Source organism: Podarcis raffonei, chromosome 8, assembly GCF_027172205.1.
Source record: "Podarcis raffonei isolate rPodRaf1 chromosome 8, rPodRaf1.pri, whole genome shotgun sequence".
NCBI lineage: Eukaryota > Metazoa > Chordata > Lepidosauria > Squamata > Lacertidae > Podarcis > Podarcis raffonei.
This window is the reverse complement of record NC_070609.1, coordinates 72778403-72803720: the sequence shown is the minus strand read 5'-3', so window position 1 is coordinate 72803720 and position 25318 is coordinate 72778403. Positions and strand designations below refer to the sequence as shown.

The 25318-nt window shown below is 48.4% G+C and overlaps 1 protein-coding gene across 5 annotated transcripts in view; it reads left to right on the top strand.

Annotated features, from left to right (window-relative positions):
* The window catches only part of TTLL10 (tubulin tyrosine ligase like 10), a 201914-nt gene that overhangs the window by 94668 nt on the left and 81928 nt on the right, over nucleotides 1-25318 (top strand). The gene's annotated exons all lie outside the window — the stretch shown is intronic.

Here is a 25318-nt window from a genome sequence, read left to right as displayed (position 1 = left end):
AAAAGCAAGGGGGTTAAATCAGGGTCTGGGGGCTCACTGCCCTCCGGATTCTGCCTGGCCAAGCTGCATTTATTAAGTGATCCAGAATAGTTATAAAATCAAATTCTTTGTAACCAAATAAAATAAGCATTCCAAATTTTGTTTTTTAAGTGTTTAAAGGATTTCATGTCTGGGGGTTTAATCTGTTACAGGTCTACTTAAAAGAAAGCCCCACTTAGTTCAAGGGAAGTTACTCCCTGGTAAACCAGCACAAGAAATCCATATGCCATTAGTCTTCTTCATATACTATCAATCAATTTTATCCACTTCAGCAGTCTCTAAAGCCTTGAGCAATTATCCCTTTGTAGGCGGTATAATTATTTTAGCCAGGTATTGGAAAACTTACAATCTTAGCAGCAATTAAAGGCTTAATAATAAGCAGTTTTAAAGGAAGCTGAATTCTGTTGTCCCAGATATGGAATGAAGGAACAGAGGAGCGCCGATAAAAGTTCCCTTCCCTACAGTTTGATCCAATATGCTCAAGATCTGTGACTGAGAACCCCAAACTCAAAATTACAACCCCACTGAAGAAGCGTGGAATCAACACGACCTGAGAGTATCAGTGCTGATGGCTCTATTTGCAGCACAGTAACTGCGGGTGGTGCTGTGGGTAAAAGCCTCAGCGCCTAGGGCTTGCCGATCGAAAGGTCGGCGGTTTGAATCCCCGCGGCGGGGTGCGCTCCCGTTGCTTGGTCCCAGCGCCTGCCAACCTAGCAGTTCGAAAGCACCCCCGGGTGCAAGTAGATAAATAGGGACCGCTTACTAGCGGGAAGGTAAACGGCGTTTCCGTGTGCAGCTCTGGCTCGCCAGAGCAGCGATGTCACGCTGGCCACGTGACCCGGAAGTGTCTCCGGACAGCGCTGGCCCCTGGCCTCTTAAGTGAGATGGGCGCACAACCCCAGAGTCTGTCAAGACTGGCCCGTATGGGCAGGGGTACCTTTACCTTTACCTTTAACTGCCTGTCACCTCACTCTGGCCCAGAGAACCACATCTCCTGCTTTACAGAAAACAACCCTGTGTTTATTGAGTCTTCTATGGCAGGAATAGGAAGCCACAGGTATGCAGGGCAGACAACTCAGTGGTAGAGCTCAGAGGTAGGGCATCTGCTCTGCATGCAGAAGCCCTTGGTGGTGGTGGTTGTTATACCCCACCCATCTGGCTGGGTTTCCCCAGGCACTCTGGGCGGCTTACAGAGTATACAGAACATAATAAAGCATTGAACATTAAAAACTTCCCGATACAGGGCTGCCTTCAGATGTCTTCTAAAAGTTGTTTACAGTGGTACTTCAGTTTACAACTGAATATAATCCGTTCCTGAAGTCCATTCTTAAACTGAATCCGTTCTTAAACTGAGGCACGCTTTCCCAAATGAGGCCTCCTGCCACCGGTGCCCTTCCACCATTTGGTTTCCGTTTGTAGACCGAGGTAAAGTTCACAAACCGGGACACTACTTCCGGTTTTGCGGAGTTCGTAAACCGAATCGTTCATAAACAGGGCTGTTCTTGAACCAAGGTACCACTGTAGTGCTTTAATCCCCAGCATCTCCAAGTAGGACTGAGAAAGACCCCTGTCCAGAATCCTGGAGAGCCGCTACCAGTCAGTTCAGACATTACTGAGCTGCAGACCAGTGGTCTCACCAGGTATAATGAAGATTCCTATGGTGATCCCATGCTAGAGCAACCTCTGTGAAAGCAGAAGGTCCCAGGTTCAATCCATGCAAATTCCTGGTAGGGCTGGAAGAGACCTCTGCCTGAGACCATGGGGATGTGCTGCTGTACTAGATGCAGCAACAATCTGACCTTGTATAAAGCCCCATCCTACGTTCTATAGTTCAAATGCGGCCCTTTGGGACTCTTTATCTGGCCCTTGGGCCTTTCCCCAGCTGATGCACCTCCCCCCCCTCCATAACCCTTCCTCGTGGGGTGCTTTTCTCTGCCTGGAATGTGCCCTTGACCTCTGATCACCCTTGCTTGCCTGGAGGGAGGCTAGAGAGGGATGTGTGAACGTGTTCAGAAACCAGCCCACTGTACAAAGGTGAGAACACGAGAAGAACCCTGATGGATCTGAACAATGGCCCATCCAGCCCAGGATCCTCTTCTCCCACCTTGTTAGTCAAAACCACATCCAAAGACAAATGTTTTGGAAGAAATTCACACTAAAATGCTGGTGCATTTTCATTATTTGATTTTTTTAAAAAAACAACAACACACAAATAAATGCAGAGAACTTAATTTAAAGTGGGTAAAAATGAGAAACTGAAAGAAAGTGAAGTTGACAGATTATTTTATTCCTACTTCCTCTCAACCCCCAAAGGGCTGTTCTGGAGGCCCCTTTCTGTCCGTGTGACTCCCTTTGAATGCCTTGCTGAGGTGTGCAAGACAACCTGAGTCATGCCAACCCACGCCTCAGATCAACTGGGTGTGTGTTGCCCTTTTGGAGAGCTAACACAGTGCGTCATGACTGCCTGGTGCGCGGCCTCGAATCACTGAGCCAGGCTAGGCTCACCACTGCAAAAATCAGAGCCGTTTAAAAAAATATTCTGGAAAGCTTGTGTGAGACCTTCACAAATCTCCAGCGCCAGATCCGTTTTCGAAACCGGGACCAAACATACGATTCTCAGAGGCCTGAAAGTACATTTATGAAGGCGATAGCCCTCGCCGGACCAGTATTGAAGGTATATTTGCCTCTTTGCTTAGAGGCTCTGCAAAGATACTATGACTACAGTCATACCTCGGGTTGAATGTGCTTCAGGTTGAGCACTTTCGGGTTGTGCTCCGCGGCAACCCGGAAGTAACGGAGCACGTTACTTCCGGATTTCGCCACTTGCACATGAGCAGACGCTCAAAATGACATGTGCATGTGCGGAAGCGGCAAAACACGACCTGCGCACACGCAGACCCGCTGTCGCGTCTTACATTCCATTCAGGATGTGAACGGGGCTCCGGAACGTATCCCGTTCGCATCCCAAGGTACCACTGTAATTGGTTCTGGTGCTAGCAATCTGTGACCAGAAGCTAGTGCAGGAGCCGACAAAGAAAGAACCCTGTTGGATCAGGCCATCGTCCTGTTCTCACAATGGCCAACCAGATGCCCCAGGAAGCCCGCAAGCTTCCTAGGAGCAACAGCACTCCTTGCTCCTGCAGTTTTCAGCAACTGGTATTCAGAAGCATCACTGCCTCCTACCATGGAGCTAGGCAGATTCTGCCCATTCCTACTCATTTCATGGACATGACTGATCAAGATCCATGAATCTGAACTGGTCTGGGATGAGTAGGACTTGGTTGGGTTCAACCCTTTGTCTATCAAATTCAGTGGGTCTACTTGATTCCCTCCAACCGGAACGCGTGAAAAACCCAAGTGCGTGTCTTTCAGGGCCACACTCCTTTGTGAGTCACATGACCCACGCAAGATCACAGCCCCCAAAGATGCATGAGAGCATGGCACACAAAAACACGTATTTGGGGGAGCAGCACGAGATTTTAGCCTTGGAAAAAAAGCACTTTTGGGGGGTGAGATCGTGGCGCCTAAAATGGGTGCTGTGCTCTCACATGAAAGCGCTGGATGTTCTTGTTTGGGATAGTTGAAGGGTATGCTACTTTGAGTAGGACTAGCATTGGCTGCCACCCGGTGTCCTCAGACACGCTCCTTCTGAGCTTCTGTCGGCTTCTTCTCAGGCCAGTTTCTGATCCAAAATAACGAGCATGAATGCCTGGGACCCCAAGGCAATGCTGATGGCAGTTTTTCACATCCGGCCCACGCACAGCGCACAGAGGCATCTGCCTGGCAGCCAAGGCTACGGGGGAAGGAGCAGGTGCTCCCATCTGCTGCTTTCAAAAAACGAAAGCCGGTTTTTGTCAGATGATGGAAGAGCTTTGACTCCGTTCTAAAGGTTTATAAAGAAGAAGTCAGGACTGGCTTGCGTGGGCGGTGGTGGTAAAGAAAGGGAGAAATGAAATGGAAATTAACACATGCACAAGTGTTGTACACAAGTGTTATTTTCCTCCAGCCTCAGAGGCACACAACCACACCTGAGGGTTCCCCCCCTTTTTTTTCCCTGAGGAGGCCAATTACCTCAGGTGAAATCTCAGACACAAAAGCTGTGTTGCTAAGGAGGCTGAGAGGGGCCTGCGGGTTTCTGAACATTGTCTCCAGAGGGGTGAGCATGGGAGAACTGGCACAGTTAACTCTTTGCCGGCCGTGGGAGACAGCCTTTCTTGCAGACAACAGGGGAAGTATCCCAGGAATGCAGAGTTGCCGACTTGGATGGAATTTATATAAAACTTTCCTTCTCAACCTATCCCAGGGAACCATGGCAGGCTCAATTTACGGAGAGTTGGGGTGCCGAAAGAGGCTTCCAGAGTGGCTTACAAATATAACTGATAAGACAGTTCCTGCCCAGAAGCAGTTAAAGATATGGCACAAAAGGAAAAGAGTCTGGGAGGGTAGAGGTAAAAGGCAAACTCAGTCACTGGTTCTTAGTTATAGAAGGTTATATCTAACTTCGCTGCTGCCTGCCAGCATTTTAAAAGCTCCCGGGACAGCGGAGACTTCTCCGCTGTCCCGGGGCGATCTGAAAATGCTGGCGGGCGGCAGCGAAGGCTGCGCTGCCGCCCGCCAGCATTTTAAAAGCCCCCGGACAGCGGAGACTTCTCCGCTGTCCCGGGGCGATCTGAAAATGCTGGTGGGCGGCAGCGCAGCCTTCGCTGCCGCCCGCCAGCATTTTCAGATCGCCCGGGACAGCGGAGAAGTCTCCACTGTCCCGGGAAGGCAGGCGGGGGGAGCAAAGACTTTTGCCCCCCCGCCGGCCTTCAGAAGAGGTCCAGGACCTCTTCTGAAGGCCGGCGGTGGGCCAAAGTCTTTGCTCCCCCCCCGCCTGCCTTCAAAAGCCATCGGGATAGCGGAGAAACGCGCTGCGCTTCTCCGCTATCCCGGGAAGGCAGGCGGGGGGAGCAAAGACTTTTGCCCCCCGCTGGCCTTCAGAAGAGGTCCAGGACCTCTTCTGAAGGCCGGGGGAGATTTCCCTATGGGCTTTCTTCTTGCGAAGCAAGCCCATAGGGAAATTCGTTTTGCGAAGCACCTCCAAAACGGAAAACTCTTTCGTCTTGCGAGTTTTTCGTTTTGCGAGGCGTTCGTCTTGCGGGGCACCACTGTATATGCAAACAGGTGACTGTCAATAGGTGCCTTCCATTGCTGTTTTTCTCTTTCCCACCTTGGTTCAAACAAACCATACTTGGAATTTGCGGAACTGATTTTTTTCCCTAGAGCTCACGTGAGGTGACAAAAAGGTAACTGAGTGCACCAAGGGAGATTTGAACCATCCCCTGTGCTGTTCTGAAAGTGTTTGGTCGATTGTCAGTCCTGAGAATGACAGCTGTAACCAGACCATGGGAAAGGCAGCCTTGCCCCTAACAGCCGCTCACAACTTCTGTGCCCTTTGCATGGGATGGGCGTTATTTATTTGATATCCAAATCTGATGAGTGGATGAGCTGTCAGCTGTTGCCTCCTTCGTTTGTATCCCCCATGCAAAGCTTGTTTCTCTGTTTCCCCTCCTTCCTCTTTTCACCAGTTCTTTTTGTGGTGGTGGTCTGTGGCATAATTTAATCTGCACCGCTCTCATCTTGCTTGGCATCGGGAATTTTATAGGCCCCCAGGGAGGAGGCTGTCAGTGGTCCCCTTTCACCCCAAAAGAGAAGGAGAAAGAGAATGAATGTGGGAATGAATGTTCCAATGAAGCTGAATGCTGGACTATTCAGGGCACTGCATGTAACCAAAAGAAGAAACATGATATTGAAGGTCCACAGGAGGCAGTGACAGCCACCAACCTAGATTGCTGTAAAAGAGGGTTGGACAAATTCATGGAGGCTCAATTAGTGCCAGCGCCTTCTGTCAAGAGCTTGGGTGTAACTGTCGATGCCTCCCTTTCCATGGAGGTGCAGGTTGCAGCCACAGCAAAGGTAGCATTTTTCCATCTCCGCCGTATCAAGCAGTTGGTCCCTTACCTTTCTCGCCCTGATCTGGCCACGGTGATCCATTCGACAGTCACCTCCAGACTTGATTATTGTAACTCACTCTACGCGGGGCTGCCCTTGAAGCTGACCCAGAAATTCCAGTGGGTGCAAAATGCCGAGGCAAGGCTCCTTACGGGGTCCTTGCTGCAGGATCACATTAATCCAGTGCTTTACCAGCTGCACTGGCTCCCAGTGGTGTACAGGGTCAGGTTTAAGGTGCTGGTTTTGACCTTTAAAGCCCTATGCGGCCTAGGACCCTCATACCTACGGGACCGCCTCTCCTGGTATGCCCTGCGGAGGACCTTAAGGTCCACAAATAACAACACTTTGGAGGTCCCAGGTCACAAGGTGGTTAGATTGGTCTCAACTAGGGCCAGGGTCTTTTCAGTACTAGCCCCGACTTGGTGGAACGCTCTGTCACAAGAGATTAGGGCCCTGCGGGACTTGACATCTTTCCGCAGGGCCTGCAAGACAGAGATGTTCCACCTGGCCTTTGGTTTGGACTCAGTCTGACCCTTATGTTTCCCTCCCCTTATGGTTTTGATTTATGGGCTACTATTAAAATGAGGCAGCATTTTAAATTGTATTTTAACCCGTATTTTAAAAAACTGGTTTTTCTTTGTTTGTTTGTTTCCCCCTGTTATGTTTTATTGTAATTTTACTGGTGTTAGCCACCTTGAGCCCGGCTCTGGCTGGGGAGGGCGGGGTATAAATAAAAATTTATGATGATGATGATGATGATGATGATGATTACATGGAGGAGAGGGCTATCAATGGCTGTTAGCATGATGGCTATGCTTTGCCTCCACAGGCAGAGGCATTATGTCTCTGAATATAGGTCAGGAGAGGGCTCTTGTCATTGTGATCTGCTTACAGGTTTCCTATGGGCCACTGTAAGAATAGGATGCTGGAGTAGATAGGCCGTTGGTCGGATCCAGCAGTCTATTCTTACATTCTGGAGGTGGAAGAGCTCTTGAGAATGTACATAGTTCTTCCTCTATCCACTCCGTAACCACAGCCAGCCTCAAATCAGCTGAAATTTAGGCAAGGGACATTTGGAGCAAAAGTCACCCAGTGTTGTCATCAGGGGAAGACTTCTGCAGCAGAAATCTAGGGTGCCACTCAACAAAACAGGGATGGGAAAATGGGTGCCCAATGGGTGTGTGAATGTGGCCCTCCAGATCTCTCCATGTGGCCCTCAGGACTCTCCCCAGGCCACACCCTCTCCCCTGTTTTGCACCCTCCTTGAGTTCCTACGCCAGCTGGAAGGTGTCTTTGAACTCTCATCATGCCTCTTTCTTGCCTGGGGGGAGAGGGGAGAGGGGAGTGTCTGTGTAGAAAGTAGCTGACTGTACAAAGTTAAGATGTCCACACCGTTCCTACCCAGCATGACCAGTAGCCAGAAATTATGGGAGTTGGTGTCTACAAACAGCTGGGCAGCCACAGGCTCCCTTCCATGGACCAAAGGGCCCAGGGAGCTCCCTGCTGTGTCTCTGCATAGTGACTTTGCTGGTTTTTATTAGGGCCGACTGAAACAGGGATGGGGAACCCGCGGCCCTCCAGAAGTTGTTAATGGTCAGAGATTATGAGAGTCCCCAAACATCAGGTCTCCTCTCTCCCTGCCTTTTGAGGCTCAACAAGTTGAATCTGGGAAGGGGATTTCAATTGGATGAAATGTCACTCTGTTCCAGTGTTAGCTGTTTGGTTTTTTGCTTTGTTCTTTGCTTTTATTCCTCGCTCTAAACCCCAGGATAAATGGAAAGAGACAAAGCAAATGCATTTCACGGTGGGAGCGGCACAGTCACCATCAATACCTGAATCCTCTTGTTCGCTTGACATGGAGCAGGTGTACCTGTTTGCCTCTTTCAAATGTTGTTTGCGGGGGGGGGGAAGAGTATGGATATTGGGAGAGAAGAGGCAGAGATGTAAAAGATCAATTGAAAGAAGAGTATCCTCTTTGTCTTGTCCTACATGCTTTCTATAGAGAGAGAGAGATATATAATTAAATCTCTTACGAGTTCATCTAGGGAAACAAGTGTATTTGTACTGTCAATGCAGATGGCTGAATAGTCAAACAAGTTGTTTGGCGGTATTGTTTCCTGTACACCTGCAAACAAGAAAGGGAGAAAGTGGCCTGTGGTGTTTGCATCCCCCTTCCAGCTATCTTTCATGTTTGCTCGTGCAATTTCAGCGCACGGAACAGCCCCCACCCCCCCTACTGGCACCTCTGCCACGGCCCTTCTGTGTAATCAGGGGTGAGGTGTGGCTCAAAAGGTTGATCTGAGGTTTAGCAAAAGCTGGCTTCCTAGCTGCTCAGAGCAGTGAGAAGAAACCTGACCCTGGAAGCTTTCACGGGTTGCAGTTGCACATTACGAGGGGTGTGTGTATAATGCAGCAGTGGCCCCCAGGCCGCTTGATCTGGCCCCCAGAATTCTCTGCATCCCTCGCCAGCCTTGCTTCACACCATTCTCGAGTGTTAATCTTCCCTGCCTAGATCCTTTGTTCATTGCGCTATACAGGCAGCGGCCATTTTATGCGCATCCGATTGATGCTCGATCATTCACACGCTGGTTGCTGCCGACCTAGAAGTGGCTCAAAAATGGAGCAGAACCAGGGGCAGGGGTGGAACGGGGTGGGATGGGCTTATATGCGCTCCGCAAATGCTTGCAGGTGTCAGGAACGGAAGCCCTGCGCAAAATGGTTGCCACCTGTATATCAATCTATACAAACCTATAAAATAAACGAAGAGGGCAAATGGGGGAGCTGAGGCTGGGGAAGAACGTGGCTTTCTGAAAGCCACCTAATGAGAACATGGCCAAGGTGAGGTTTCTGGGCTCACTCCCTTAGCACATGAGAGCAGGGCAGGCACCAGGCAAATGGCTCTGTCCAAAGGCAACAGTTCCTAGAGCAGGGGTTAGCAAACTTTTTCATCAGGGGGCCAGTCCACTGTCCCTCAGACCTTGTGGGGGGCTGGACTATATTTTGAAAAATATAAATGTCGTGCAAGCCAGTCCTGCAGCTGCCTCCGGACCTGGAGGAGGAACGCACTCTGCACGTGCTCAGGAGCACGTCTCAGCGCCACCCGCTTTCCGGCGTTGTTGACGAGCAGCAGCTGCTCCATCGGCCCGGCGCCATGGAGCTCCCAGATGGCATGCACCATGCGCTGTGGCCCGTCATCCAAGGCCAGGTCGGCGGGCAGGCCACACACATGGAGTGCTGGGCAGGCGGCGCACAGCTTGCCCTCCAGCTGCTCCAGCGCGGCTGCCAAGCGCGCCACCAGCAGCAGCGCTGGGTGCCAGGCACGCGCCAAGCTCCAGCTGAAGCCCTGCGACCCGCCTGTCATGATGCCCATGGTGCGGCCCAGTCCTGCTGCCCGCCCGCCAGCCTCTCCGTCCATGGCCGCGCCAGGCTTACCTCAGCACTCAGGTGGCAAGGCTTTGGATTGGCTGCAGGAGTGTCCTGCAGCCAATCCAAAGCCGTGCTAGCGTCGCCACCCGGCCAGAGGCGTCCGCGCTTCAGATTGGCTGCAGGAGCTTCCTCCAGCCAATCCAAAGCCATGCCAGCGTCACGGAAGTCAGCCCCCATGTGACGAGGCGTCTGCAGCTCGTGGGGACTGACCGAGCGGGTGGCAAGGTCCGTGGCCCGGATTTATGAGCCTGGGGGGCTGCATTCAGCCCCCGCGCCTTAGTTTGCCGACCCCTGTCCTAGAGCAAACCTTTTGGCAATGATCTGTCTCAGACCCATGGGCTGGATATGGCCCTCCAGGCGTCTTTGACTGGCCTTTGGGACTCTCCCCAGACTCTCTCCAGCCCTGCCTTGCATCTTCCTCAAGTGTTTTTGCCTGGCTGGAATGTGTCCTGGAACTCTTCTTGATCACATACCCTCCAACATTTCTCCAATGAAAATAGGGATGTCCCATTCCATAATGATAATTTTACTATTTATACCCCACCCATATTATTGAGTTGCCCCACCCACTCTGGGCAGCTCCCAACATATATAAAAACATAATAAAACATTAAACGTTTTAAAAAAACTTCCCTATACAGGATTGCCTTCAGACGGCTTGGTGTTTGGAGAACTCCATACCCTCCAACATTTCTCCAATGAAAATAGGGGCGTTCTAAGGGAAAGTGGAACATTTCAGGATCAAATCAGAAACTGGGGTGGCTTCTCTAAATCATGGACATCCCTGGAAAATAGGGACCCTTGCAGGGCCTGTGATCATGCTTCCTGCTGGAATGAGCAGAGGACAGAGAGGGGTGTGTGAGTGTGTGTATAAGCTAGGCTACTGTACAATGTTAAGGGTGCACATCAGGGCTGTGGTGCGGGGAGAAGGGATGAGGGCTAGCGGGAGAGGGGTGGCATACCACAGCTTTCCCCTGGGCCTGAGGCTCCTCATTCCCGATCTAAATGATCACTGGTACCTGAACGGCCATGAATAGTGCTGGTTAAAAATAGCCCAAACATATTATTCCATTTGTTTAACTTAGGTACACTCAAGGTTTAGTGTGTAAGTGAGCCCAGAGGGGCAAGATGGCTGCAGAGATTGAGGCTGTGCTTTATTTGCCTTGGTGAGTCCAAAATTGTATTTACCCCCCCCCAAAAAAACCCCTAACTTCAGGAAGTAGGATCGTTTTAAAAACAAAAGCAAGGGGTGTGGACATAATGCCTGTGTTTATTTGTTCGCTGGGGTAAGGCGCTGAATGCCAGCGTTGCAATACATTGCTGTGTTCCCTAGGACAAGGAAATTCAGGCGTTTTATCCTGAACTGGAGATCAGGTGTGGCCAGCTCTAGTTGTAAATGGAAGGAACTGACTTTCACCGTCAGAGTCCTTTACTGAATATAGGAAGAGACCCAGTAGGTGAGGCCATAGACCCATCTACTCCATCATCCTGTTCTTACAGTAGCCAACCAGATGGCTGTGGCGAACCCACAAGTAGAAGATTTAGAACAAGGTGTCCATCAATATGCAAAGGCCACCCAACTCTATTTGTCTCTTCCTTCTGAATCAGGTGTGGCTGATGAGGGTCTGGAACTGTGTGTGTGGAGGTAGCGATGTGCTGGATGCGAATCCAGACAAGATGAAGGTATTGGAGATAGCTGGTTCCCAGATCTCAGTTGGCCTATGCTTGAGAGGGTTGTGCTCCCCTTGAAAGAACAACTGCGTAGTTTCGGAGTGCTCATTGATTTAGCACATAAGTACATAAGCAGAGATTGCTGGATCAGGCCAGTGGCCCCTCTAGTCCAGCATCCTGTTCTCACAGTGGCCAGTCAGATGCCTGTAGCAAAACCTCAAGCAAGACCTGAACCCAAGAGCTCTCTTCCCTCCTTCAGTTTCTAACAACCGCTATTCAGAAACAAACTTCTTCCAACTGTGGGTGCACAGCATAGCCATCATGGCTGGTAGCCATTGGTAGCCTTATCCTCTGTGAATTTCCCTTTTTTAAAAAAGCCGTCCAGGTTTGTGGCCATCGCAGCCTCCTGCAGAAGTGAGTTCCGTAGTTGACCTATGAGCCATGTGAAGAAGCGCTTTCTTTTCTCTTTCTGGAATCTTCCGACGCTCTGTTTTCTTGGATGCCCACGAGCAAAGCAGGTGCCCACGAGTTTGAGTGTCAAACGTCGCCTTGGAGGGAGGCGACTGGAGGAAGCTTTGCTTGAAGCTGGCACAGGAAATGCAGCACGGCGGGGGTGGAATCTATTCACCAAGGCCCTTTGTGTGCCTCTCTGTGAGTCAGTCCTCCCGCTAGTCATTAGTGGCGCAAAACAAGCCGGAGCTTGGAAAGAAAGGTGAAGGAGAAAGCAGCGGCGGGGGTGGGGTGGGGAGGAAGGACTCCCCTGGCAGCGGAACGGGTGAGGCAGCTCTCTTGTTAATTCTCACCCCTCCTGGCACTCGGTGACAGTAAAAGGCAGGCTACATTCAGAGTCACGCGATGGTCTGGAAGAGGAGCGAAGCGCAACCGGCGAACAGTTTCTCGAAATTTCTCACTATGGAGTTTCGTTTGCCACATTTCTACATCAAGGCCCCCATCCGCACAACAGCTTTAAAGCTCGATGATCCCGTTCTAAGCCGTCACGGCTTTTCCCAAAGAAATCTGGGAACTGTGGGCTGTGAGGGATGCCCAGAGTTGTGAGGAGACCCCCGTTCCCCTCGCAGAGCTACAATTCCTGGAGTGGCTTAACAATCAATCCCTCTTCACAGGGAACTCTGGGAATTGTATCTCCAGGAGGGGGATATTGGGGGAGGGTTGTCTCCTCACAACTCTCCCTTCCTTCAATGAACTACATCTCCCAGAATTCTTAGGGGGAAGCCATAACATTTTAGTTTTTTAAATAGCTGGTGTAGTGGTTAGAACATCAGATTAGGGCCTGGCCAAAAAGCTCCCTTGGTCCATGTACAGAATCGACACAGTTCAAACTCCACACCATACTTTTACAGCACTTTCATTACCACTTCCTTTAAATGGTAATGGGGCTGAGAGTTGTTGGGCGACCCCTCAGAGAGCTACCATTCCTAGTTCCCAAGGAAGAAGGATTGGCTGTTAAACTGTTCTGGGAATTGTAGCTCTGTGAGAGAAGTAGGAGTGAGCCATCAGATTTTAGTACGCTTTGCAAACTGCAGCTCTCTCAGAATTCTTTGGGGGGAAACCGTGACTCTTTAAAGTGGTATCATAGTGCTTTAAATGTTTGGTGTGAATGTGGCCTGATTTGTGAATTTTCTAAAACTGTCATGAAAATTCAGCGTTTTCATGAGAATTTTCCCCAATGTGCACATTTCTGCATGCAATTTTGCCTAGTATACATGTTTTTGTAAAGCATATTCCCGCAATACAGTGGTACCTCAGGTTAAGTACTTAAATCGTTCCAGTTGTCCGTTCTTAACCTGAAACTGTTCTTAACCTGAAGTACCACTTTAGCTAACGGGGCCTCTTGCTCCGCTGCGCCGCCGCTGTACGATTTCTGCTCATCCTGAAGCAAAGTTCTTAACCCGAGGTCCTATTTCTGGGTTAGCGGAGTCTGTAACCTGAAGTGTATGTAACTTGAAGTGTATGTAACCCGAGGTACCACTGTATTTATATTTTCCATAGTAGAATGCATTTTGTACGCTATTTTCACTACTGTGCATTTTTTGCACACATTAATTAACCGAAGAACAGCACTCCAGAGTTTGGAAAAGTGCAAAATGGCTGCATTTCAGAAACAGTGAATTAAGTAAATTCTGCTTTTAAAGGTGAACTGAACTGAACTTTTGCCTAGTCCCTGAGTTCTCCTGCTTGCACGTTTCCTACAGGCACCTGGTTTGTTACTGTGAGAACAGACTACTTTGCCTGATCCAGGAGGCTCGTCTTATATTTTCTGGCTGAAGCCAAGCAAGTTTGGGCCCCAGAAGTCAGACTTCATTGGGAGGCAATCCAGGATTCATACTTCATCCAACTGGAGATCTTGGGAGGAGGAGAGAGTTATAATGTGTAATAAAATAAAATGCTTCTATGATGGAGGCAGCAGTAAAAGAGAAGGTCGGGGTTTAGTTCTAAGCCCTGATTTACCACCCAGTGCCATCTTCTGTTCTTGATTTGATGCTTGCGGATTTTGTTTCAGGCTCTGTGTCTAGACCAGAAACTGGCAATAATGCAATGAGAGATGTAGGTCTGACTTTGATGAAGGTGGCTGACCTGGGTCTGGGCTGGGCCACAGAGGAACATAGGAGGTTTCCCTCCATCGGTCCAGAGTATTGTCTACTCTGATGGTCAGCAGTTCTCCAGGGTTTTGGGCAAGGCATCTTTCCTAGCCCTACCTGGAGATGCCATCAAGGACTGAAGCTGGGACCTGCAAAGCAGGTGTTTTGCCACAGAGCTAGGATTTCCTTTCATTTCTCTCTGTGAAATCTTGTGGGACTCAAAATAGGAAGGAAGAGCCAAGGAGGCTATTTTTCATGTCTCCACTGTCTCACCCTCCTTAAAATGTGTGCAGTGGAAGGATAGGTGAATATGTCAGTGTCTCTTTCAGCTTCTCATTCTTCCAGACGTCAGTTCAATTCTTTCTGTATCAGTCTGTGAAATTTCCCCAAAAATGTTCATGAAAATTTCCCAGCATTTTACTGCAAATCAATCTTTTTTTTTTTTTTTGGCAATTCCATCTCCCCTAATTTGTATATGTTATTTTCACTAATATATGCACATGCATTTCTGTACATATCGCTAAGCTGGAGAACTGCAGGGCAAAATTGGGAGAGGTGCAGATTTCAAAGGACAGCTGCATTTGGGTTCTCAGGTTGTTTCGTAAAGTGCAAACTAATTTGCAAATTAAGGGCAAGTTAATTGTTAAATGAATCCAATTTCTCACCCACTAGTAGCGGGCAGGTGTAGAGACACAGCTTGGCTCAAAGGACAAAAGTCGTGCTTTGATGGCCGCCTTCTAATCCTGCTTTTAATACCGCATTTGGAATATGGTGTACAGTTCTGATCGCCTCACCTCAAAAAAATAAAAGCTGAATATTGGATGGCTCAGGATGGATAAAAGAAAGTACAGTGGTTCCTCGGGTTAAGTACTTAATTCATTCCGGAGGTCCGTACTTAACCTGAAACTGTTCTTAACCTGAAGCACCACTTTAGCTAATGGGGCCTCCTGCTGCTGCCGCGCCGCCGGAGCACAATTTCTGTTCTCATCCTGAAGCAAAGTACTTAACCTGAAGCACAATTTCTGGGTTAGCGGAGTCTGTAACCTGAAGCATATGTAACCTGAAGCGTATGTAACCCGAGGTACCACTGTATTTCTTCAAGCAATGCATAGTTAAACTAAGGAACTAAGGTATGACCCCCTGCTTGGATGGTTTTAAAAGGCGATTAGACAGATTCATGGAGGAGAAGGCAATCAATGGCTGCTAGCCATGATGGTTATGCTCTGCCTCTATGGTACAAGCCAGTCAAACTTCTGAATACCATTTGCTGGAAACCACAGGAGGGGAGAGTGCTGTTGAGCTCAGGTCTTGCTTTCTGGTTCCCCTCAGGCATCTGTGGGGTCACTATGAGAATAAGATGCTGGACTAGATGGTCCTTAATAAATAGTACACTACCCACCCCCCCCACTTCTTCCAGAGGGAAGGCAGCACAATCTGTGCATGCTCAGAGGTACTCTTTTCATTTGTACTTCACATCCTGCCGATGGGATGAGGGAATCAGATTACAAATGACAGCAGGTTCCTTGGGTGAACATTAAAAAAATAAAATAAGAACACTGTTCCAAACCCTTCCCATCTCCTGGCTCCCGTTGCTTCTTTTTTCCATTGCTCCCCCCCCCGGCACCCCCAAAACTTTTGTAAGGTGGAAATGGAGAGCGGTGAGGGTTGATGGGGAGGAGATGATAGAACAAAGGAAGGAGGGGAGTGGGGTGGAAACCCAGCAATCCTAAGTGCCTTTATGAATGGTTTCTTTTTCATTGCTTCCGCATGGAGAGCCGATCGGAGCCTCGCCTCCCACGGCAAGTCCTCCGCCCTCGCAGGAGGTGTGGGTGGGAGGGAAAGCTGTCTCCCATCACCCATCTGGAACGTGAAAGCGGTTGCTGGGACCATAGGCGTGTACAGGAGATTAGCGGCGGAGGAGAACACCTGCTTCCACTTAAACGATCCTAGCTGGGAACAAAGGGCGAGAAAGCCTATCGCCCCCAAAGCTTGCCAGATCGGGTGGGAGCGGAGAAGAAGCTGGTTCTTGGCAAAGGCGCCTTCCATTTAGGGGGAGGGACACCGGGCAGAAGGTGCAAGGTGTTGTTGGATCACGGAGGAGGATGCCCCCCTCCTCACCCAGGGCAACCCTTCGCCCCGCAACCTCCACCTCTTGGGCTTGTTCGTCCTGACTGGAGTAAAGGGCAGCGAGGCAGCAGGAGTGGCTCAATGTATAAATGCAAGGGTGGGGAGGATTAGATAGAGCCAGGTGGGTGTCTGTGCCAATAGGGAGTGTCTTCCAAAGGGCCTCTAAATCAGTTTTTCCCTTTTTTTCCTGCTTGGGACGTGGCCAACTGGAACAATGTAGACCTGCTCAGTTTTTTGGTTGGTTTGCTTGCTTGCTTGTTTGGAGGGGAATCCAGCCTCTTAATGCGATGTTTCCAGGAATGTGAGGCTGCCACAGAAAGCAGGACCACAATGCACCTGACCCCCCACCCACCCCCACCCCACATGTCTCCTCCTTCCTGGTACCTCGGGTTAAGAACTTAATTCGTTCTGGAGGTCTGTTCTTAACCTGAAACTGTTCTTAACCTGAAGCACCACTTTAGCTAATGGGGCCTCTTGCTCCGCTGTGCCGCCGCTGCACGATTTCTGTTCTCATCCTGAAGCAAAGTTTTTAACCTGAGGTAATATTTCTGGGTTAGTGGATTCTGTAACCTGAAGCGTATGTAACCCAAGGTACCACTGTACAGTCATACCTCGGGTTACAGACGCTTTGGGTTGCGCACCACGCCAAATCCGGAAGTACCGGAATGGTTACTTGTGGGTTTCATCGCTCGTGCATGCGCAGAAACACTAAATTGCACTTTGCGCATGCACAGAAGCGCTGAATCGCGACCCACGCGTGTGCAGACGCGGCGCTGTGGGTTGCGAACATGCCTCCCGCATGGATCATGTTCGCAACCCGAGTGTCCACTGTATATTTTTTCTTATTTAGAACAAAAAGAATGCACTCTGCTAGTTCTTATGGCTGTGGCTGTAAGGAGGCAGACTTCAGCAGTCTCCTGTGTAGATGAGGGCAAATCTTCCAATCTGCTTTCTCCACCTTCCTGGACCTTTGTTTCGGGCCATTCTAATTGTGCATAACAAAGAATGGGCTAATGGCCCCATTGATTCATCTCGTAGAATCTTAGAGTTGGAAGGGACTCCAAGGGTCATCTAGTCCAACCCCCGGCAGTGCAGGAATCTCAGCTAAAGCATCCATGACAGATGGCTGCCCAACCTCTGCTTGAAAACCTCCAAGGGAGGAAAGTCCACCACCTCTCGTGGGAGTCTCTTCCACTGCCGAACAGCTATTATTGTCAGAAAGTTTTTCCGAATGTTTAGTTGGAATAACTGTTAAATGCCAACTTTGACAAAGGTTTGGGAGTGCTTGGAGTCATGGGTGTTGATACATGATGCTGCGTGGAACACAGGCTTTTAGCTGCCTGATCCTTTACAGATACTGCAATGCCCAAGGCCCCTCCCTTCCCCCTCCTTGACCCCCCCCGCCTCTCTTCCCCAGCTCGCTTCACATGCCAAGACACCATTCACTGCCTTTTTGGCTTCAGGTACTGTAAGGGCAGGTGGGGCCCTGAGCTGAACTTTGCTCCCATGAAAAACAAGCAGGAGCTCTGAAATGCCTTAATGCCCCTTTTAAGCCTGCAATGATTTTCACCTCCTTCCATCAGCTATCTCCTGGCCTCACACGTCTTTCTGCTAAAGAACTTCGCCCAGGTGGCACAGCCAGAAAACAGCAACGCTTCCAATTTCTTCTCTGTTTGGAATTCTGAGTTAAACCAGTGGAACCCCCACTGAAATAAGCAAAACGCTTCTGCTCAGGGTTTCAGCCAGCCAGTTAGCTGTGCCCTTTTCCAGGTACTCCATTTCATTTGAATCCCACCAGGTTTTCCATCCTCCCCACCCTGCCCCGCTACCAAACAAAATTTCCAGCATTGTTGGGATAGTTGGGGTGGGAGTCACATCCCCTTTAGGATTGTTTCCTTACATTTTCTTTTCTGCTAATACCTCCCTCTTGTGCGTGGGTGGTGCCATCTTGACTACGAAAGGATCCACTCTCCAGGAATTTGCTCCCGCAAGGTGTACTGGGGGCCACTGACTTGGATGCATTTAAAAGAGGATTGGACACATTCATGGGGGAGAAGGCTATCATTGGGTGCCAACCATGATGGCTGTGCTCTGTCTCAACAGCTGGAGTCAGAATACATCTGAACACCAGTTGCTGGGAATTGCATCTGGGGAGTGCCCTGTTGCACTCAGGTCCTTCCCATGAAGTTCATCTAGGGAAAGTAACTATCTTTGCCTCTGCTGCTGTTCACCCTACTTTGTATTTGTAGGACTAGGTCGTATGAGTCTGGCAAGGTTCGACTGAATCTTGTCTTAAGGCAGAGCCTCCGTGTCCCAGTCTCAGATTTACAGAAGCCATCCCAGTTTCTTATTTGATCCCGGAATGTCCCACTTTTCCTTAGGACGTCCTTATTTCCATCGGATAAATGTTGGAGGGCGCGGAGTTATGCAACCCCTAAGCCAATGCTGTAAGTAACTACACAACCTTTAGGAGACATCTGAAGACAGCCCTATAGAGGGAAGCTTTTTAATGTTTTTATATATGCTTGAAGTCACCCCAAGTGGCTGGGGCAACCCAGTTAGATGGGTGGGGTATAAATAAATAAAACAATATTATGGAATACCACATCCCTATTTTCATCAGAAAAATGTTGGAGGGTATGTTAAAGTTTTAGTTCTCCACTTCCAGCCTAGCTTAGGAGTCAGGCAGGGATGGAGATGAGGTGAGAGATGGCCTGGCCTGGTGGCACCTTGAACTTCCTGATTTAAGTAATAAAACTGTATTATACTGAGAGTGTTTGTGAATGAATTGACTTATTGACATACAGATCAGAGAAGGGGTGGGGAACCTCCGGCCCAGAGAGAGGGGCTAATGCAACCATCCAAGTCTCTCTATCTGGCATTGGAACTCTCCCCATACCACTTTCACTGTTCCGCTTCGTACTTTATCACTTGGCTGTTTTGGCCTGGCTGGAATGTGTCCTCAAGTTTTGACAATGCTTCTTCTTTGCTTGGATGGAGAACAGAGAGCGGGTGTGCTGGAGTGTAGAAACTAGTCTAGTTTACAGGAAAGGCTCTGCCCACTTTTGCCTCACAGGGTGCAGCCCCTGGAAGTTTACCCAGAAGGGAATGTGGCCCTCCAGTTGAAAAAAGGTTTTGCATTCCTGGGTTCAAGACTCATTGCAAGGTGGCTGCCATTTTGTTCTGTGGCATTGTGGGTAATATAAAGGGGGGGGGGCTTGCAGCCATCTGTGACGTGGGCCTGAGCCCAAGGATGCCAATTTAGCCTGCTTCCCCTTGCCAACTCTCGGTATTGCCTAGTCACTTGCTTCTCCCTCTGGGCCCAATCCGCACTATCTCACAGGTGTGGAGGGGAGGCGACTGCTTAATCTTGAAGAGAGCAGTGCACTTCTTCACACACAGTGTAGTTAAACTATGGAACTCATTGCCACAGGAGTCAGTGGTGGCCACTGACTTGGATGACTTTGAAGGCAGATTAGACAAATGCATGGAGAATAAAGCTATCTGTGGCTATTACCCATGATGGCTGTGCTCTGCCTCCACGGTCAGAGACAGTAATGCTTCTGAAAACCACTTCCTGGGAATCACAAATTGTGAGATAGTGCTGCTGCGTTCTGGGTCTGCTTGTGGGATTCCACAGAGGCATCTGGGTGGCCTCTGTGAGAACAGGATGCTGGATGAGATGAATCAAACAGGCTCTTCTCATTTATGTTCTTAGTGATAGAAAGAAGGCGCAGAAGCCCAGCAGGCTTCAGATTCAGAATTGGGTCCTCCCCAGGGCTGTGCACCTTCAACAGGTGACTAGGAATGCTGGTATGCCATTGATGAGTGAAAAGCCCATCAGGGCAAGCCCCTGCCCCGCTCCTTTCGGTGATGCCCAAGATCTGCCACTGCATGCACAAAGAGGCGTGGCTTTCAGCAACACAGCAGCCTTGTCAGGAGGTGAGATCTGCAGAGGTCACCGAGCCCCAAGGTTGTTCTCATCAGACAAAAGCAAAGGTGTTTACTGCTGTCATGACTACAAGGGACCGAAGGGAACTTCAAAGGGGCTCATGCAAGAAGAAGGAGGGGGGGGGAATCAGATCATCATGATAAACACAATGACACATTTCATCCAACGTTAAAAATGCTGTATGTTGTTGTTGTGAAACATACTCTGGAACCTGTCAGCTGTTTGAAGTTCCTTTCTTCTTTTTTGCTCCACAATATTTTATTTATTTTAATTTCTAGCTCATTCCTTCAAAGACACTGTAACCAGTTCATGGCTTAATGGTGGCTTGAGGAACCAGGTGCCCTCTAGTTGCTGTAGGACTCCAACTCCCAGCAGTCCCTGCCAGAGTGGCCAATTGCCAAGGCTGATGGGAGTTGTAGCCCTGTGATGTCTGGAGGGCCAACAGCTTCGCTATCCCTTGGAGTAGTGTCCCTATTCAGTAAAAATTGGGGCAAAGCTAGAAGCAACACAGAAATTGGCTTTCTTCCCTCAACCTTCTTCAGTTTTGTCGTGCCTTCAAGCGATCCCGAAGCTAAAACTCTGAAGTGTCAAGGCCAGACTTTGAGACCCACCAACTTGACGCTGCCAGTGCCAGATTAAACCCTGCAGAAGCCCTGAGGCTGTTGAACTTGCAAATTTATCTCGAAGCTTCTTCTTGGCTTGATTGTAATTTTCTTTCAAGATCAAATCAATATTATTTTGATTCATTGTCGAAGGGCCCCTAAAAGGCATGGGGCCCATAGGCCGGTGCCTGCTCTGCCTCTTTGGTAATCCAGCACTGCTTGCTGTGTTCTTTCCCCAAGTATCTCCACAGCTCAACATTGTCCTCTGAGTTCTCCTGCAGAAGACAAATTGTTCCATTCAGCATGCAAAAGCTTTCAAACTCTCGGTGCGTGCGTTCAATTTGCTGGGCTGCGCCTTCTGGGGATTTTCCAGGTGCTTCTTCTAATTAGCATGATAATTGGTCATTTCATTAAACAACATCATCCATGAGAAGCTAGGGACCGAACTCCCTTAAAAACAAGGAGAAAGGAGAAAACCTGCAAGGTTGCATTTCACTCCTTTATTTTTTATTCGTTTGAGCAGAGTATATTGTAGTTACGGATAGGCAAATCTGTCAATTTCAGTTCCTCCCCATTTTTCAAGTCTGAAGCTCCATTCTCCCCATTTCCGCACCAGTTTGTGATTTCTTTATTATTATAAAGTCTTCGTGAAAATTCACCAACATTTTAGTGCAAATTCTCCTAACCTACACATCTTTGTATGCAGTTTTGCTTCATACAGACATTTTCACAAAGCAAGTTACCCAAATATAACACACTTTGTACATTATATACACAAATGTATGCATTTTATGCACACATTATGCATCTTTGTAAGCACTACTTTGTGAGAGAACTTGCACTGCAAAATTCAGATAAGTTCTGCTTCAGAAAGTTCAAATCATGTAGATTCGCCTTTAAACATGAATGTAATAGAGTTCACTTTCTGAATCGTAGCATTAAATGTACAGGACAGCTAAAGCAACAGTTTGAAATCCAACATCATATTCCCCATTAGGAATAGATCAATCTGTCAATTTCAATTTCTTTCAGTTTCTCATTCCCTGCCCACAACATGAAGTTTAGCTCACCCCATTTCAGGTTGTGATCATTAATTTTTACAAGGTCCTCATGAAAATTTGTTGGGTTTTTTTTATTTTTTAAAAAAGGCTATCTGCCCTATATACATATATTTTGCAAACTATTTTCCCTAACCCCATGTATTTTTGAAAGTTATCTTCACTAATATTTTGCCTTTGTGCACACTTTTTGCTAATAAAATAAGGCCATAGCTTTCATTGATGACACACATTCCTCCCCCAAATAGATTAAAATCCACTCATACACAAAAAAAGATTGATTCTTAAAAGGTCTGAGGAGTCTGAGGCAGTTCACTTAGAGGTACCACTGTGTCTCTGCAGGAGTCCCTGTTCTGAGCATGGCTCCTGATTTCAATGCACTGAGCCCAGAACTGCAACTCATGTAGGGACATACTGGGCATCCTCCTCTAAGGTTTGCTTTGCTTCTGTACTGGGAATAACCAGATCAGGCTTGATTCAGAGGCGGGGCAGACTAACTCACCCTGATGGAGACTAAATGGAAGGAAACACATTGAGGGCAGTAGATCAGGCAGAGACAGAACAGGCACACTTTTCTGTAGATGAGCCACAGTTGAGTGGTAGAGCACTGCTACAGAACCCCGAGTGTGTCTCAGAAGATTTGGGCATGCTCAATTCATGTAGACTCCTCTCCCTCCAGTGTGCATAAGCATGGGGAAGGACCCTTGATCTGTGAACAGAGCACAGGCTTTGACCCTCCGTGTGGATACTTTGCAATCACAACATTCATTAAATTCTCACAGGGTAGCCACATGCCCCATTACATAGGGGCCAATTCAACACTATAATCAGGTATGATCTGTAGCACTCAAGGAAGTGTTTGCAGGGGCTCCTCCAGAGGCACTATGCCTCTGAATACCAGTTCCTGGGAATCACAGGTGGGCAGAGTGCTGTTGTCCTCAGGTCTTTCTTTCGGACTTCATCAGGCTGCAAAAATAGGATGTTGGACTGGATGAGCCATTGGCATGATCCAGCAGGCATATCTTATTTCCTTAAGCCCTTTCTATTGTACAGTTATGGGCCTGTATTGAATGCTAGTCCTGCTCAAAGCAGACCCATCGTTGTTGTTGTTATATTCTGCCTTTTCCCCAGAATGCAATTCAAGGCGGCTTCCACAAAATGACACTGATAAAAATATTGGAGGTGAATTTTTCAACAGTGGGGGCATATTTTCGTCTGAAAAAGGACTGCTGGGCACAACCATTGGCGCTATCCACTATCACTTGGGTGTGCAGGAAAAGGGCAAAGTTATGATCCCACTCCCCTCTTCTCCAGCGGAAAAGATGCTTTGGTAGAATCTTGGGCTTTTTTTCAGCTGGAACCCAACAGAACTCAGTTCTGGCACCTCTCATGTGGGCACCTTTACTATTACAGTGGTACCTCGGGTTACATACACTTCAGGTTACATATGCTTCAGGTTACAGACTCCACTAACCCAGAATAGTACCTTGGGTTAAGAACTTTGCTTCAGGATGAGAACAGAAATTGTGCTCTGGCGGCACGGCAGCAGCAGGAGGCCCCATTAGCTAAAGTGGTGCTTCAGGTTAAGAACAGTTTCAGGTTAAGAACGGACCTCCAGAACGAATTAATTACTTAACCCAAGGTACCACTGTGTAAGAGAACAAGGGAGATGTTAATAGCGAGTTCTGGCACCTATTTTTCTAGAAAAATAGCACTGGTGCCTTGAGCCTTCACGTTTCTCTCGCAAGGCCTGCAGGAGAGAAGGGGTTAAAGAGCCCTTTGTTGCCAGGAGACAATATCCAGGTGACATCATAGGACATGGGGTTCTGCCAGCACCTCCCTTGCTGTTCAGGTTGTAGAAGTTGGCCTTAAAGAACACATTTACTTTGGGCGAAAAGTGATTTTACATTTTTTTAAAAATATAATAGAAATTAACAGCCCTTTGCCTATGTCTCAGAGCATCCCAGGTTCCAAAATAGGCCAAAGGACTCTCTCTGTCTTGCTGTTCACACTGCAGGAAAAGAACTTAAGAAACCCATTGCTTGTGTCCCAGTTTGGGAGAAACTGGCTGAGAGAAACTGGATAATAGTGTTTATGACCTTTGGGTTTAGGAGTTACGTTGCTGGCTAGATGGGGGTTGGGGGGTTGGATTTGCATTGAGGGTTGGATTTGCCTACAGTGGGGGCTTGTGCCTATTGAGATTGGTAGGGCAGGAACCCAAGTGCAAGCAAAGCCAGAGCAAATGATAGATAGAGGCAGAGATGATGACATGTGGAGTCAACTAATTATAATCTTGCCCTCATGCTCCTCCTCGATGAGTTCTACAAGGGCAAAACTGAGACTAAGGAGAAGGAAGATTACAACCAAGACCTCCCTTTGTACTTGTTGTTAAATAGGAAGGCAGGAAGTCTGGGCTGGCTGAGGGCAGGCTAAGTTTGGTGGGGCAGTGCCCCATTGGCATGAAGACACACACCTCCAGTTGCCCAACCCTATTATATTATAGAGAACCGCCTCTTCCTTCTGACACTTGGGAAATTCTCTCAATGCCTACCCCCAGTTCCCAAATTTCTGTAGGTTCTTGTCAAGAGTACTAGATGGGAGGGGATCTTTGCTCATCCAACAAGGCATTCCTTCAGCTCCTAAGCAAGGGCATATATCCAGAAAAACTTCACATATTTTAGTTTGGACAGCCCATAGCTCAGTAGTAGAGCACATCGCTTTGCGTATGGAAGGATCCAGGTTCAATCCTCAGCATCTCCATTAGGGCTAGAAAGAGACCTCTGGCTGGAGCCCTAGTAAGCCTCCAGGACCAGCCCAAGATATCTTGCTGCCTGAGGCAAAGGACAAAAATGGCGCCTCCCTCCTCATTTGATGTACAGAACCCAGATTGGACTGGTAGATTAATCCAACATCAACGCTGGTGATGTACAGACTCTCATTTTGTATATTTAGAAGACAACGGTGGACCATAGGGATTCTAATGACTGTCAGTAGCGAACAGGAACCTTTTGCCACCCTTTGGGCCATTCATCCAGATTTTTCTGGACATTACTGGGATTTCAAATGTGGAATTGACATATGGGGAAATTTTCTGAAAGACAGCGCTTTGTCCTGGATCTTAGGCAAGTCAATCGAAAAATTGCGTTTTTGTAAAAAAAGCTCAACAACCTCAGGGTTTTTCTTGTAAAAGCTCAGCGACTTTTGGAGTGTCTCGGTTTTTACTTTTTGAAATATGGCAACCCTAGGCACATTCTTTTCTGGGGGCCACATGCCAGGGGTGGGCAGAGCCCAAGGCAAAAGCAGGCAAAGGCACAAATGTAAATGTTTAGCTTCGTACAGTTGGCTCGTTTCTACACACACTTCTCTCCATCCTGGCAACCATGAGGCATGATCAGAATTTAAGGACACATTCCAACCAGGATCCGTGGACCAGGTGGAGAGGCCTGGAGAGCCACGTCTGGCCTCTGGGCCTGAGGTTCCCCATTTCTGATGCACATCATGGAAGGGTGGAGTTTATCAACCCACATCTGCAAGAAACCTGCAACCTTGGATGACTCTGACTGAACGCTACAGAAAGTGACTTCCTTATTTGAAACCTTCCCCTCCTTCCCTGGCTTATGGCAGTCGTGGCAGCTTGGAGGGGGAGACTAACTGAACTTCTTTTGCCAGAAGGTTATACACCCTGCTGGTGGCAGGGACCCCTTTCCAACCAGTTAGCCTACATTTCTTAAATAAAAGAACAGATATGAAGGTTGAGGGAAAATGGGAGCAACGGGCCGTGCTAGGTTGGTAGGTAGGTAGATAGATACAGTATGCATATGTCACACATCAACTTAACTTCCTCCCCCCCCC